Source organism: Eublepharis macularius, chromosome 5 (assembly GCF_028583425.1).
Source record: "Eublepharis macularius isolate TG4126 chromosome 5, MPM_Emac_v1.0, whole genome shotgun sequence".
NCBI lineage: Eukaryota > Metazoa > Chordata > Lepidosauria > Squamata > Eublepharidae > Eublepharis > Eublepharis macularius.
Genome location: NC_072794.1, coordinates 19099470 through 19117029, shown reverse-complemented (window position 1 = coordinate 19117029; position 17560 = coordinate 19099470). Strand labels below are relative to the sequence as shown.

Genomic DNA, 17560 nt, shown 5'->3' with positions numbered 1-17560 from the left:
GTTTCTGCTGTGTGGAAGTCTTCCCCACAGTAGAAAGAAATTAAATGGTGTGGAGAACCACCTTTAGGGGGCCATGACATCCCCCCCCCCAAGTGCAATCTCCCTGAAACATGGGGAGGGCATGGTAGGACAGGTAGGAGTAGGTCCTCAGAGAATTGGGTGCATTTTGCCTGCAAAAGGCCTTTGTTTATTCCCCATAGGCCTTTGTTTTTTCCCATAGGGAATAAAGGAGAGTGGGGGAGGATAGGGGCACCTTCTTTGGGGGGCCATAACATGGCCCCCAAGGTCCAATATCCCTGAAACTTGGGGAGGGCATGGTAGGACAGGTAGGAGTAGGTCGTCAGAGAATTGGGTGCATTTTGCCTGCAAAATGCCGCCCCAAGCCACCTAGGAAAAAAGCCTTTGTTTTTTCCCCATAGGGAATAGAGGAGAGTGGGGGAGGATAGGGACACTTTTTTTGGGAGGCCATAACATGGCCCCCCAAAGTGCAATCTCCTTGAAACTTGGGGGAGAGTGGGAGGAGAGGTAGGAGAGGGGGTCCTGAAAATTTGGGTGCATTTTGCTTCCAAAATGCTACCCCAAGCCACCTAGAAAGATTGTTTGTTTTTCCCCTTAGGGAATAATGGAGAGTTGAGGAGGATGGGGGTACCTTTTCTGAAACTTGGGGGGTCATTAGAGAAGAGTTAGGAGAAGGTCTGCACCAAGTTTGGTTTGCAAGAAAATGCCCCCGCCCCCAGGCTCCTAGAAACACGGGAACATTTTCCCCATTGAAAATAACAGCCAAATCTTTACGAAGCAAACCCAAATCTTTCCGAATCAGAATTCCCTTTATTTCGGATCTTTTTCCCGATTTGGGTACTCCAAATCAGGAAACCCGAATCACACTGGCCCTGCACATCCCTACTTCCATCCCCTGAATAAACTTATTCTATCCCTGCCATCAAATAAAGTTCTTTCTTTTTGAATGTTTAACAGTCTCTAGTGCCATTTCCAAGCACAAAAGGAAGAGGGCTCCTGCTTTTCCCCATCAAGTTCCTGGGCTGGGTAAAAAGCCAAAATTATATCTGCATGTCAGAGTGGGACAGACTTTCTAAACCACAAATATTAACATGCTACTTGGGGCTGCTCGGTCAAAGCGGGAAAACTGAATTTTGGTGGGAAAATCTACCTCACAGTGGGGAGAGTGAAGGGACTGTCTGTCACATCTAGTTATTAGTTGTATTTAAAGCATTATTAAACATTTCTATTTAAACAAGTACAAATATAAAGTACGCTTGCTTGAATTTTTTAATGTCTATATGGCAAATACTTGAACAGCAAATGAGATTCTTTTCTTTAAATTAATAAACAAAGACCCAGGCAGGTTGCACTAATAAGATTCTGAATTTGTTAGCTATGCACGACATTGAAACTGCAAGAAAATTTCCAATACATAATGATAACTATGAAGAGGCTGTATAACTATGAAGAGTACTATGAAGAGAGAACTATGAAGAGTACTATGAAGAGAGAACTATGAAGAGTAACCTGAGGCTCACTTCATGAATTTTGGATGGTCTTTCTCTCCTAAAGTGAGCCTCTCCTAAAGGGAGTTCTTGCCAAGTAGCTTCCTCTTTTTTCTCTTTAAGTTATTTGAAAAGTCTGGAATGACATACTTCTGCATGCTCCTCCTTTTTCACTTAATTAAGTTTTTATAACAATGTTTAAAGAGGAAGAATAACCTTCTTCTTTCTAAAGTTCCAGACTTCCTTTATACAGCACAGGGTTTTTAAAGTTCTAACTTACATTGTCGAAAATCATAGTCAAACCATCTATTTTTCACTGGTGTTCCATAAGTTCCATAAGTTCCAAAGTCATAATTGACATTGCTAAAGCAGAAGAGAAAAGGCCAACCAATTAATCTAAATTTTTGTGGTCGAGTTTTCTATGCTATCAGACTGAATTATAGAAGTTTGTAATGCTTTAGCTTCTTTGGTCCCCCATATTCTCTGGCAGTCTCTAGCCACCTGAGAATTCCATTTTTTATGAATTGTAACAGTTGTGAGTTTCTTATCTTTACATTTATAGGTGAAACCAGAAAAAAGAGAGCTGAAGTGGATGATAATCACTAGCAAGCAGATGCTCGATCACAAGTTACCAGATCTACATTGTTTTGAAATAATAAAATAATCTATTATGTTCACCCCTTTATTTGAACAACATGTTACCTCTCTGTCCGAGTCGACTAGAGGGTCACCATTGAGAATTTTAAGGACTAAATTAGCCACAAAATTTGACATCCAAAATTTTGACATCCTCATCCCTGAATAATGAATATTTTAGAGGAGGGGTGTGCAGTAAAAAAAAGATTAGGTTTTCCCACGTCATAATTTACAAAGCAGGAAAAAGCGTCGGAAGTAAGCAATTTCCAAAGCGGCCAGCTACTTTGGAAATTCCTGATCGGCCCACTTTGATATGCTTTGTAAGGATTCGGAGCACATCGAAGCTTCCCTGCCCCTTCAGCTTCCTATTCACCCAATGCTGGGGAGAGGAGGGAATTCCCCCATCTCCCAGGCATTGAGCCAGTGAGAGGCGGTGTGAGAAGTTTAAACTTGCCCCACCGCCTCTGCCTCCTCTTGACCCGATGCCAGGGAGACCGGGGATATCCCCCTGTCTAGTCAGCATCAGGTGAATGAGCAACGGCTCAGCAAGTTCACCCAATGGAGGGGAGATGAGGGAATATCTCCATCTTCCCAGCATCAGGTGAATGAGCAGCGGCGTGGCAGGTATAAACTTGCTGCAGCTGCCACTGCCTCCTTCACCCGATGGAGGGGAGACAGAAGAATTCCTCCATCTCCCCAGCATCAGGTGAATGAGTGGTGGCGCAGCAATTTAAACTTGCTGGACCACTGCTGCCTCCTTCACCTGATGGAGGGGAGACATGGGAATTCCTCCATTTCCCCAGCACTGGGTGAATGACTTACACTTCTATAGCTGCTTGCCATCGGTAAGAAATGTGTAGAAGGTTTAAATTCCCACCCAGCTGCTTATTTCACCCATTGGAGGGGAAGGAGGAGGTTTTCTCCTCCCCCTTCCATCAGGTGAAAAACACAGTGGGGGTAGTTTAAGCCCCCTGCCAGCTTGCTTCAGCTGTGTGGCAGGGAAGTCCCCACCAAGCAGCTGAAGCCAGTGTTTAAATCCCCTTTTCCGTGACACTGCGCAGCAGTACAGAAAGGGGCATTTAAACCCTGCCGACTTGGCTCAGCTGCCTTGCAGAGAAGTCCCCAACAAGCAGCTGAATCTGGAGTTTAAATGCCCTTTCCCTGTGGCATGGAGAGGGACATTTGAACTCCTTGACCCGAAGATTATCGGTTTATCTGAACTGCAATAGTAATATAATCGAAAGCTAAAGAAATTAGCTTTTGTTGCATAAATTTTTGAGAGGTGTTTGTGGTTATGCCTCCACTAGGATGTCCTTTAGTTCTCAGAGCATTTACAGAATAGAAGTTGAAACCTGTTAGAGGGATATCTTCTAGGGCCCGTGTCTCCTGAATCATCAAACAAACAAATTTTTGGAGATAAGGTAGAGTTTCCGGATGCGGTAGGGTTCTCTTAAGTCTGGAAATGTTTCAGCTCAGCTCTGGACCAAGTTCAAAGTGTTTCTCTAATTTATTAGTTCTAAAAAAATCTTCTCTTGCAACTGAAACATTTGAAAATCTGACTTTAGGGGTTAATGGAAATTGCTGCACCATTTTAAATGGAATTGTCTTTTGATTTGGTTGGAAGGTTGCTAGTGACATGGAGGATTGAGTATGAATTGTCAATGATACTTCTAAGGTATCAGCTGAGGAGTCCACTATTTGATTTTCTGAAGACGAATACCTCTCTTTGATATATTGCATTCATTTAACCAGAAGTCATTATTTAAACAAAAACCAACTGGCATTCCTTGCAATTTAGTATTACACTCGAGAGAGAATTTCTTACTGAATGCTTTGATATATAAGCATCAAATAGATCAGTTTGTGTTGCCTGTGTTTTAAACTTTAAGGTAGGTTGTGGTTCCTCCGTCATATTTTCAATAGTATAATTAATAAAAGAATCTAAAGTTTTCCTCCCCCGTTTTAATAAATCAATATTTGACTTTTCTTGATTAAAAGCTTCACTGATGGTTTCAGAATCAGAGAGGTCAGAATTCAATATATCAAATTTATCAGAGTCTGGAGGAAACATAGATTCAAGTCTTCTTTGCTTCGGTGCTGTTGTCTCAGCTGGAGTCTCTCTACTTGGTCCTTTACGGCTCATTTTGGCTTATTTCAAGTTAAAATCTAGTCACTTGTCATCTACCTAAAATATCAATTAGGGATAAGTTATATACAAAACGAAATTAAAATTAATATAAAAGCTCAATCAGCTGAATTCACTCCTCACCAGGGAGGACCATAAGATTCAATAAAACCCAATACAATAATAAAAAATCTAAACGTACTGCTTAAGGAACTTCTACGCTTTTAAACTTTTAAGCTTAGCTCCTAAAGTTCATCTGGTATCAAATACAAAAATTCTGCATTTCCTCTCTCCTGCAGAGGCCAATGCCCTTTCTGGAGGTTGGTATGCTCTGAAATGGTTAATTAAAGCTGCAACAACACAGCCACAAGAAACTGTAAACAATAAAATAAGTTTATACTGAGATTGTCCGTGTTATAAGTGCAACAAAGTTAAAACTTAATTATATATATAGTTTTATCAGATCCAGAGGAGTTAGTCGTGTTAGTCTGTAGTTGAAAAGAGTCCAGTAGCACCTTTAAGACTAACCAACTTTATTGTAGCATAAGCTTTCGAGAACCACAACTCTTTTCATCAGAGGTATCTGAAGCAGGAGATAATAGTCTGCCAAAGCTAAAGGAGTATCCTAATTAAAGGGTTTAAGTTCAAATCAGAGTACTCCCTCATTGACTTCTCTTTAACTCCTTTCTAGTAAATATGATCAAATAAAAGAAAAATTAAATAAACAGGGCAGAGTGAAGCACAGCTGCTATGCCACACCCAGCTCAACCAGAACTGGAACTTCCACTATGCAAACTGAAGTAAGGCTTAGGATCCCAGCCAGTATTTCTATGATTTTTTTAAAAAAAATGGCCAGGAAAAATAATTATTATCATTTTACGAGAAACTGGAACTCTCAAAATGAGACTGCATTCATGAAGTTTGTTTACATTTTTACTGATTGTCAGCTCAAGTGTGATTTGCACATGCATGCATTTCACTTTATTTCTCATTACTTATGATTAGAGATGGGCACAAACAAAATTCATGATGAACCAAGCCAGTTTGTGGTTTGTGAACCAGTGGTTCGTCAGATCCCATTTCTGATGAACTGCCATGAACTTTAGACTGGTTCATTGGGTTCATTTTTTGGTTAGTCACTGCAGACAGCCTGGTGCCGATCAATCAGTTTCCTAGGCAACAGAGGATGGACTTCCTGCAGACCTTCTGCTGACCCAGAAGTGACCTTCTGCTGGCACGGAAATTTTCTGACCTGGATGTGATGTTTTCAAGAACTGAATGAACCAGATCATGAACCAGGGGCAGGTTCGTGAAAGTTTGTAGTTCATGGTTTGTGAAATTTGATGAACCATGAACCACATGGTTATTTTTTTTCCAGTTCGTGCCCATCTCTACTTACGATCTTCAACTGAATGGATGAATTGATGGCTCTGAAGAACATGGAGTTTCCCTAATCTTTGGGCAGAATCAGTTGGTTTTTGCACACATTTATCAGTTACCATTAGCTTCATGTACTGAAAAAAATGTAGTGCATGATGTCACCTACATTTCTGGTTTGAAATCTTTCTTTCCGGGCAAGGAACACAATCGTAGCAGCAAAATTTCTCCCCTTCCTTCTTTTGCTTGTGAGAACCAGGATAGCAGTTGTCATTGCACACTGAAACAGGCACCACCTGTCCAAATGCATGAAAGGATTTTAGGATGGGAGTAATTTGATTTCTGTTTAACTAATCATGACAAGTATTGTTAAGAACAGTGGATTTCTTTTTCCTAAATCTATTTTTTACATATATCCAGTGATTCCTCTCACCGTGTTTTTTTCTTTGAAAAGAAAAATTTCACATTAATCTCTGATTTCTCTTTATAATTTTCTGTTACTTCTGTTTGCAGTCTGTTGTAATTTAAGACTTTACTGGTTTTTACAACTACTATGGCCAAGAGATTAAGAAAGTGTATTCCAAAATTAATCAATGAAGCTCAAATGCTATTTGTTCCAAAAAGATATATAAAAGATAATATCAGATATTTGTTGAATACAATTGAATATTCAAGGGAAAAAATGGCATTTATGTTTTTGAATACAGAGACAAGCTTTTGACAATATATCTTGGTTGTTTTTAAAGAAAGTTCTACAAATTATGAACTGTAGAACAGAATTTTTAAACTGAAGAATCTAGAAAAGGTTGTCGAATATCACAACTATTCTTTATTTTGGCAATGGAAATATTGGCTATAAAAATTAGACAAGATAAAAGGATTTGTGGAATTAAAAAAGGTAAAGAAGAATATAAGATGAAAAGACATGCAGACAATGTTTTTATAACTGTAGTAAAACCAAATAGTTCCCTAAAATATGCAATGGAGCAAATAATTATATTTGGAATCCAATCAGACTATAAACTGAATAAAAAGAAGACAAAGGTAATGTTATTAGTAGCAACTAAAGCAGTAGACAAAGAAATAGAAAAAATAACAGAGTATGTTGGGAATATCTGTAACAGGACCAAATGATAATCTCTGTAAAGACATCTCTATAAAGACAATTATCAAAATGATTGGGCAAGTACCCTTGAAGACTTATAAAGAAGGAAACATTAATTCATGTCTAGGACGAACTTCTATAGTCAAAATTAATATAGTATTAAAATTGACTTTTTTGTTCCAAATGTTACCAATTCATATAGATGAAAAGATTTTTTTAAAATAGCAAAAAATGATTAATAGTTTTGTGTTGGGAGGAAAGAAGCCAAGAACAAGATTTAAAGTATCACATGATGGCAAAAAGGAAGTTTGGCTGTAGCAAATATCATATTATATTGTCGAATTGCTGCACTAGTCTGAGTTTCTGACTGGAATTTAAATTCAAATCAAGGAAGTGTTAAAGTGGAGACAATCGATATTAAAGAAGGAATATGTAACTATTTATGGATTAAGAAATCATTAAAACAATTCAAAAACAAGATAGTAATCATATACTGAGAGATGGTCTATTAAAAATACAGTTTCAGTGTAGAAACAGGATAAGTCCACCAACCTCACCACTGACATTCTCAGTTGATGTTTACTGTGACAATAGCAAAAGAAAGAAATATGACCATATTACTTATGAGTACATGATGGACAAACAAGGAAAAATAAAATCTTGGCAAGTGGTTCAATAAGAAGGAAAAAATATTTCATGGTTGTTATATCCTCAAATGGAGTCTAGATCGAAAGAAGAAATAGCTAAAGAATTACTAGAGATTTAAGACACATTAGAAAAAAATTATAAAATGTTATTGCAATATGACACTGAAACAGAACAAGTAAAAACTCTATGATAAAATGGATGCAAAACTTTGGAGAAAGCATACACATGAGTTAGTGGAAAATTATGAGTTTACTGAATGTCAAATATTAAGGGAGAACTGGTATAAACTGTTTTTAATGTCGTATATTACTACTAAGATATAGCAAAAACAAATAAAGACTATAATGAAAAGTGTTAGCAATGTCAGAATACAGATAGAACATTTTATCACATGTGGTGGACATGCAAGGAAGCAAGAAAATATTGGATAGAGATATATGAAGAAATGCAAAAGATATTAAAATGCTAGTTGCTGATGGATCCGAAAAATATGCCATTAAATATTGTACCAAGTAAAATTGCAAAAATTCACAGTGAACTATTCAAGTATATGAAGTATAGAGTAATATTTGCAGAAAAATGTCCATACCTGAAGGAATGGAAGAATAAATCAAATGAATATGTGATGATGGCAAAATTAACCTCTTTTATATATAATAGACTGACTTTAGAATTTCAAGATAAATGGAAAGCTTTCTTAAATCACATACAGTCGTCTTCTGACGTTATATGCTGACTGCATTGCCGAACTCCCGACCTCAAGCGATCCGCCGGCCTCAGCCTCCCGTGCTTAGACTGGGATTACAGGCGCGCGCCACCGCGCCCAGCTTTAACTACAATCTATCATGGAAACCACATATTCAGGCTGCTCTGAAGGCCGCAAACATTTCATCAATGGTAATTAAAAAATTCTTTTACTCCAAAGGAGCAAAACATATACCAGCAGCCATTAGGATTTTTAATGCTAAGGTTATCCCACAGATACTTTATGGGTGTGGAGTGTGGATTGAAGGTGTATCCGACAACCTTGACACCCCTCTACACACATTTTTGAGGGAGATAGCGGCAGTCCCGAGATGCATAGCAGGTACTGCACTTAGGGTGGAATTCGCCCAACTCTCAATTGAGAAGAGAGCATGGATTACAGCCTTTAAGTTGTTCTTGAACAAGGAAATTTACAAGGACAATTCAGAGAAAGTAGGTTTTGCACATTTGATCTCGCAGGATACCTATAAGAGTAGCCGAACTAATTTAATTAACCAGAAACTAAAAATTCTGGATATTGATATAACATCTTTACAGACAAATGAGGCCCTAAGAGTTATAAAATTAAAACTAAAGGATCTCGATTACAGCAGTACTCTCCAGAGAGCCAGACGTACATGTTCAGGCTTATCCCTGGGACTTTCACCTCCAGAGGCTATTCCATCTTATTGCTATTCTTTAAAGATTCCAGCTCAACGCAGAGCCTTCACATTGGCCAGACTTAACTCCTTCCCCTCTAAAGTGCTTTCTGGTCATTTCTCTGGACTCCCTTATTCTGAACGAGTTTGTGACTGTGGACAAGGAAAGTTAGAGACCTTGGATCATATAATAGTTTTTTGCCCTAAGTGGAGTAAGGAAAGAGAGAGATTTATTATTCCTATTATGTTAAAAGAAAAGCTTCCCTTCCTTCCTTGGGCAATCTCAGTGTTATTGTCTGATAACTTTCCTGACAATCAAACCTCTGCTATAGTGGATTCCTTTTTAGCCACGGTGATAAAGAAACAAAATCTTCATGAGCTTAGATAGTTTAAAGTGATAATGACGAGTTATGTCTGTGTGAATTGGGTATGTTCAAGTGTACAGTTCATATTTTGTTGGTGTTTGTGTGGCTTATGGCTTCGGCCGGAAAAGCAATAAACATATTATTATTAAATCACATAGCTAAAATTGAAGAACAAAATTAATCTAACAAAGAGAATGATAGAAAAAAAGAGTTAGGTAATATGTGTTTATAATAAAAATGTTATTTGTTGATAGAAATTAGATCTGAAGACAGATGGTAATGATAGCATAAGAAGGTAAAGATAGAATAAGGTACAATTTTTAATTAGAATTGAAATATTAAAGGTAGCTTTAAGTAAGCTCCATTTAAATGTATGTATGTAGTTTTTATTTTATATTTAAAGGATTATAGTGCATATTTTATGTACGCATGTTTGTCTGTTTGGGAAATTAAATAAGATATATAATATTTTTTTAAAAAAAGAATTTCTCTTTTAATGATAGTAGAGCTGAACTGAGATACCCCGGTTCCTAGAAAAGCAAAAAAAATAAACTGTTGAATTGCAGGGACAAACTGAGTAAAGAAAATTTTTGAGAACTCCTCTTAACAAGGCTAATCATGGCAGATGCTATTTCTCGAGTCTGATCTTTGAAAAAGAGATTATCTTGCTTAGCACCTCATCCCATTGAACAAATAAAAGCATTTATATATGTCTTCAAATTTCACTTTTAATCAAAACAGAATTGATTTGAGACACTCTAAATCTCTAAAAAAAGGAAAAGAAATGAACTTTGATTTCAAGGAGAATCTGGGTAAAGAGGAACTTAACAATGCTAATCATAGCAGATTTTCATTTTGGTGTGTGATCTCTGAAAATGAGATTGACTATCCTGCCGAGCATCCCATAGAACAAATCAAAGCTTTTATAAACCTAGGTAAATAAATGACCTAGGTATATAAATTACCCCCCCCCACACACACACACATGATGAAAACCCATGGGCTATAAGAAAAAATAAGAGAGAAAGCAAATATACAACACGAAACTCAGAGGGAGAAGCAAGAACCATTGGGCAGATGACTCATAGCCACAGGCTTGCAGCCACAGGCCTTTAAGCTCTTGCCCTTCAGATCACAACAGAAGACTTGCATTTCCAGCCTTGCCAGTAACTAAAAACAGGAAGGGAAGAGAAGCTCAGCATGAATGTTTTACCATTGGCAGAGACAGTCTGAAATATATCTGATTCTCTCATAAACCCACCAAATTTGGAGACAAATATGAAATACTAGCTTGATACCCATGCTTCACTACAGTATTAAACTACTTTCAATCCAGTTATAGTACTTATGGGTATGTAATGTTTTTTGGTTTGTGTATTGTTGTTTTTTAAAAAATTGGTTTTGTAGTACCTGGGCTTCACAAAGGTGTTTGAATAAAGTGAAGCGTGTTGATGCCAAAAACTGATGAATGTATCATTTATTGAAGAGATTTTACAAGGAAAAAATTGTAGTGGAATAAATAAAGTGTAAAATATGTACAGCCGGGTTTTTTTTCTACTGAAGGACTTCTTTGTAGAGGTGGTTTTCCCCTCAGGTGCTAGGATCACTAAGCTGCTGGGTGAGCTCACTCTGGAGCAGGCCACGTAGAACTGCCCATGTGAGAAGCAGTTCTCCCTCAAGTCAAGTCCTGTCACCTTCAGTGTCTGACCCTGGGACCCTAATGAACTTTAACGGGAAGACTGGGAGATACATTTTTCTTCAGGACACATTCAGTGATTCCCAACATCAATGGCATACTGTTTAGAATGTTGGGGGTGAAGACCAATGAGGCGGCATATGCAAATGATCTCTGTGTTCCAACTATCTCTAGGGGAGATGAGGTGTGGAATGTTGTGAGCCCCAATCAGCCCACATATGCAAATGACCTTGAAAGGCTGGCCCAATCAGGGAAGAGAGGCCAAGCTGGCAGTGGGTGCGAGTGCAAGCAAGCAGCAGTCTGCCAGCCACACAGGGAAGCTGTATCCTTTTGGGAAAGGACATTTTATCCCTTTTTACCCCCTTAGGGGGTGAATTTCTTAAAATCCCTTCTTAGTGGGTGTTTATATCATGAAAGGAATGTTCTCCCCAAATTTCATGTTTCTAGGTTCAGGGATTCGGGCTGGGCATTCATGAATCAGTCAGGACACTTGTCTTTATATATAGAGAAGATAGCTAACAATTTATACAGATAAAAAACTTATACAATTGCTTTTAAATAGTTAGGAGAGGAGATACTTGACACATTATTGCAACATCACTTTTGTAGTTGAAACAGAGCACTGAATTCTTCATAATCAAACCATCTAAGAAAAGAGTCCTGACTTCTGGGATGAAGCAGTGAATTTACGGCAGCTGAGTTTTATGAGCTCTCTGCCGTGACTTTCCTGGTTCCTTGGGACTCGAGAATTTGGGCCCCCAAGTCCCCCCCCAAGGCAGGCTGGAACAAGGTGAAAGAGCTCAAGGGGTCTGGCAACCCAGAGAAGCCCCGACACCGGTTCTGAAAGCAAGGACCAACGAAGGAGCCAATATGGCTATGAAGCTGCCAAAACCAAAAGTCTGACAAGCCAAAATGAACTACAGCGAATAAACCAGATTCCTAACAACACAGATAAAAACAACTCGAAGACAGCTCAAGAGATTCCACAACGCTTTCCATCAAGTAAGGAGATTGTTTTATGGTTTTATGAGGGCTAACCAGCCTGATTGCGGGACAGCTGCCGGGGCAAAGCTGGGAGGAGGGAGAGACGGAGAGAGATTGTAAAGAGATTCTCTCAGCAGACGGCTTGAAAGCAATAAATCTTTGAACATAATTAACAAAACAAAGCATTTTACCACTTTGATAAGTTTGAACATAACACCTATAATATAATTTGAAATAGCTTCCTGGGAAGAAGAAGTCTTTTCTAAATTGCAAGAAATTTCTAAATTAATGACTGAACTATTAATTAAAGCAGACAGGACATTTTGAGTAGAAATGGATAAAAGTAAGACAAAAAATGACAATACAGAAGAAATCTCTAAAGAGACAGATCTAATTGAAAGAATAATAGAGCGAAATGAGAAAAAATATAATCTACAAAATGGATGACTGTACCAGTACGTCTTCTTGAAGATACAAGGCAGTAGAAAGAAAGGGGCAGAGCCACGAAGCAGACCTGCGAAGAGAGAACCTAGCATTCTACTACTGAAAGGGGGGGGGAAGAGTGCAGTGGATTTTAAAACAGAAAAATAAACAGAGAAGTGACAACATTTTTATTGACCCTCGTCAGAATTGGCTGGAAGATAAGGAAATCCACCTTCGGTAGCGCAGATGGAATAAGGACTGGATGTACCATTTGACAGGAAGAAAGAAGAAAAAACAAGGATAAGACTCAGATTAGGAAGGAGAAACACGGATTATGACCTAGATTTCCTCTATATGTTTAATGATACGCAATACAGATTGAAGGAAAGTTTTAGAGGCTCTATATTATAAAAGATTTTGAATATCTACTGTCAAAGGGATAGTGATAATGTGATAACTGGGCCCTTGGAGCTTTGTAACTATTCTTAAATGATAGCCCTTCTCTCCAGAATATAAATGAGTGGTTAAGCTAAACGACTATCTGCTCTTCTCAACCTCACGATTATGAGAACCCAAGTAAATAAGTGCAGATGGTTAAGGCAAAACAAATGAAGGAGCTACTCTTTCTAAAATGTAAAACTGTGTTTTATCCATATAGTTATGTGGCCATTCCAGCCTCATCAATATGAAAACACAAGTAAATAAGTTTGGCTGGAACAAAATAGAGGAAACAGATATTTCCTATAGAATATAAAATTGTCTTTAAACCAAATTTGATTTGGCCTCCCCACCCTTATTACTATGAAAATCCAAGTACACAACTTTGGAAGGCTTGGCCAGAACACATGTAAGAAAGAGGGAAAATTAGCACAAAAATGCTCCCTTTATATACCATTGTTTTGCTGATATATTTTGTTCTACTATTTCCATCTCCTACTCCTGGAATGACTAAGAGTAGGGATGTGCGTTTCGGCATTCAGAATGCCGAAAGAATGCCGGCATTCTTTCGGGGAATGCCGAAACGTTTCGGGGAATGCCAAAACGTTTCGGGTAGCCGAAAGAAAAAAGCCGAAACGTTTCGGGATTCTTTCGGCTTTCTTTCGGCTTTTCAATGGGAAAATGCCTCCGTCTTCCCGGACGTCTGGGGAGGCATTTTCCCACCGAATAAGCCCAAAATTGGTGGGGACCTTCCTCTAACCCTTCTCTAACAACCACCCAAGTTTCAGACAGATTGGGCTTTGGGGGGCCATGTTATGGCCCCCCAAAGCAGGTCCCCCATCCTCCCATAAGAAAGCAAAGGAGCAGCATATTGTTAGCATGCTGCTACTCATCTTCTTCATTATTTCCTATGGGGAAAAAATGAAGAAGCAGGCTTCCTTTGCCAGGGGTGGCATTTTGCATGCAAAATGCCCCCTCACCCTCAGGGGCCCTTCTCCCACCCCTCCTCCCACCCCCCACCAAGGCTCAGCCTGCTCCCACTTGGGGGGGGCATTTCATGGCCTCCCCAAGTAGGTGCTCTAATCTCTACCACTGACAGCTGGGGGAGGCTTGTGTTGCCAGGGGTGGCATTTTGCATGCAAAATGCCCCCCAGCCCTCAGGGGCCCTTCTCCCACCCTTCCCCCCACCCCCCACCCAGGCTCAGACTGCTCCCACTTGGGGGGGCATTTCATGGCCTCCCCAAGTAGGTCCTCTCAGCCCCTAAAGTCCACCCCTTACAGCCCCACACAAACCCAATTCCCCCCCAGCTGCCACACACAGACCCAAATCCCCACATTAGCCCCTCACAGACCCAAATCCACCCCCACCTGCCCCACACCCATAACCCCAGGAACAGGCTGGCAAAGGCCAGCCCTCTCCCTTTGTTCCCTATGCTGGGAACTTCTAAACTCTCTTTCCCTGGGCAATTCTGCACAGCCCAGGGGTGCCACAATGGTGGGCACACTTCTGAGTGCCAGCTGGTCCCTGTGAAAGAGCACCTGAACCACAGACACCCTCCCTCAAATTCCCCCACCACCTACAGAGATGGCTGGCCAGCCAGCCCCATTGTTCCCTATGATGGGAACCAACTGCACAACAAAGAATAAAACAAGAACAACACAAAATAAAGTTTAAAAAAAATTATTTTCTCCCTTCCAAAGTACAAGTAGGCAAAGCATTATGACACATTACACCAGCAGTCCCCCACACAGAAAAATAACACAACTCACTTAATATCAGAGAATCACAAAGCATGATTCCTGTCAAAAACACTTTATTTCTTGAACAGCTTTAGGTTACACAGCAGGGGGGAACACCAAAGGGCATGGCAGCACTATCTTACACAAAAATAACACAACTCACTTAACATCAGAGAATCACAAAGCACAATTCCTGTCAAAAACACTTTATTTCTTGAACAGCTTTAGGTTACACAGCAGGGGGGAACACCAAAGGGCATGGCAGCACTATCTTACACAAAAATAATACAACTCACTTAACATCAGAGAATCACAAAAACACAATTCCTGGCAAAAACACTTTATTTCTTGAACAGCTTTAGGTTACACAGTAGGAGGGCACAACAGGGCATGATAGCAATGTACTACAAAAAATAATACAACCCACTTCACCGTTTTTGACAGCAATTGTGTTTGTGTGATTCTCTGATGTGAAGTGAGTTGTGTTATTTTTGTGTAGTACACTGCTTTCCTGCTCTGTGGTGCCTTCCTACTGTGTAACCTAAAGCAGTTACAGAAATAAAGTGCTTTTGACAGCAATTTTTTGGGGTGATTCTTTAATGTGAAGTGAGTTGTGTTATTTTTGTGTAAGATACTGCTTCCATGCCCTTTGGTGTTCCTCCCCTGCTGTGTAGCCTAAAGCTGTTCAAGAAATAAAGTGTTTTTGACAGGAATTGTGCTTTTGTGATTCTCTGATGTTAAGTGAGTTGTGTTATTTTTGTGTAAGATAGTGCTGCCATGCCCTTTGGTGTTCCCCCCTGCTGTGTAACCTAAAGCTGTTCAAGAAATAAAGTGTTTTTGACAGGAATCGTGTTTTGTGATTCTCTGATGTTAAGTGAGTTTTGTTTTAATTTTTCTGTGTGGGGGACTGCTGGTGTAATGTGTCATAATGCTTTGCCTACTTGTACTTTGGAAGGGAGAAAATAATTTTTTTTAAACTTTATTTTGTGTTGTTCTTGTTTTATTCTTTGTTGTGCAGTTGGTTCCCATCATAGGGAACAATGGGGCTGGCTGGCCAGCCATCTCTGTAGGTGGTGGGGGAATTTGAGGGAGGGTGTCTGTGGTTCAGGTGCTCTTTCACAGGGACCAGCTGGCACTCAGAAGTGTGCGCACCATTGTGGCACCCCTGGGCTGTGCAGAATTGCCCAGGGAAAGAGAGTTTAGAAGTTCCCAGCATAGGGAACAAAGGGAGAGGGCTGGCCTTTGCCAGCCTGTTCCTGGGGTTATGGGTGTGGGGCAGGTGGGGGTGGATTTGGGTCTGTGAGGGGCTAATGTGGGGATTTGGGTCTGTGTGTGGCAGCTGGGGGGGAATTGGGTTTGTGTGGGGCTGTAAGGGGTGGACTTTAGGGGCTGAGAGGACCTACTTGGGGAGGCCATGAAATGCCCCCCCAAGTGGGAGCAGTCTGAGCCTGGGTGGGGGGTGGGGGGAAGGGTGGGAGAAGGGCCCCAGAGGGTTGGGGGGCATTTTGCATGCAAAATGCCACCCCTGGCAACACAAGCCTCCCCCAGCTGTCAGTGGTAGAGATTAGAGCACCTACTTGGGGAGGTCATGAAATGGCCCCCCCAAGTGGGAGCAGGCTGAGCCTTGGTGGGGGGTGGGAGGAGGGGTGGGAGAAGGGCCCCAGAGGGTTGGGGGGCATTTTGCATGCAAAATGCCACCCCTGGCAACACAAGCCTCTCCCAGCTGTCAGTGGTAGAGATTAGAGCACCTACTTGGGGAGGCCATGAAATGGCCCCCCCAAGTGGGAGCAGGCTGAGCCTTGGTGGGGGGTGGGAGGAGGGGTGGGAGAAGGGCCCCTGAGGGTAAGGGGGCATTTTGCATGGAAAAAGCCACCCCTGGCAAAGGAAGCCTGCCTCTTCATTTTTTCCCCATAGGAAATAATGAAGAAAGATGAGCAGCAGCATGCTAACAATATGCTGCTCCTTCGCTTTCTTATGGGAGGATGGGGGGACCTGCTTTGGGGGGCCATAACATGGCCCCCCAAAGTCCAATCTGTCTGAAACTTGGGTGGTCGTTAGAGAAGCGTTAGAGGACGGTCCCCACCAATTTTGGGCTTATTCGGTGGGAAAATGCCTCCTCCAGGCGTCCTGGAAGACGGAGGCATTTTCCCATAGAAAAAAGCCGAAATAATGCCGAAAGAATCCCGAAAGCCGAAAGCCGAAAGAGATTCTTGTTTCGGCTTTCGGCTTTAACGATAGAGAATCTTCTTTCGGCTTTCTACTTTCGGCTATAGCCGAAAATTTTTGGCTTGCACACCCCTAACTAAGAGATTAATATCTCTGGCTAAAATGCAAAAGATGGGAAAGGTGATCTATCTATAATATACACAAAAGAAAAGATTATTAGAAATGACGTAAGGAATAGAGTAAGTGGTTTAAAAAGCATAGAATTTAAATAATGAATATAGAAAATAAAAGGGAAACTTGAAGGTATATGGGGCGTTAATTACTTATTTAGTGGCTTTTTGTATTTGGATTGATGGATATGTGTCTTGTATATGAATCTGCTAAATGTTTGTGTTTTGTTGTAACCCTTCTCTGTTTACTAAAAACGCAATAAAACCTGATATAAAAAAGAAAGAAAGAAAAGAGTCCTGGTATGCAGAAAAGGACATTCACCAACCTTGGATAACCGAGCTCAGTAAAAGAGGAGCTTCTGAGAACGTCCCAGAACACACACCTGGTTAAACCGACTTGGCCACACAATTCTTTCTTCATCAATGATCAATTCGTTTCTTTCAAAAGCATCAGGATCCATCTTCCCAATTTTCATTCTACCGTAGGACTTGTTTGGGAATATGACCAAGTTCATGACATCAAATCCACCTCCCATTTCCTTATTATCATTAAAAGATACAGTTTCCCCTGCTGAGTTGTTAAATGAAATGTGTTGAAGAAATGGGTGGAGCTAGAGAAAACAAAGGAAAAGATTTTGCCCCCAGATCTATCTTACCCTCATAACAACCCTCTGAGGTAGGTTAGGATGAGAGCAGGTGACTGCCCCAAGTTCATGCAACAAGCTTCATAGGTCTGGCAGAATTTGAAGTCAGGTGTCTCTAACACTCCTTTAGTCCCG

At 40.4% G+C, this 17560-nt stretch overlaps 1 pseudogene; it reads right to left on the bottom strand.

The window, feature by feature from the left end:
• LOC129330274 (vomeronasal type-2 receptor 26-like) overlaps nucleotides 1-17560 on the bottom strand; it is a 31336-nt pseudogene that overhangs the window by 10093 nt on the left and 3683 nt on the right.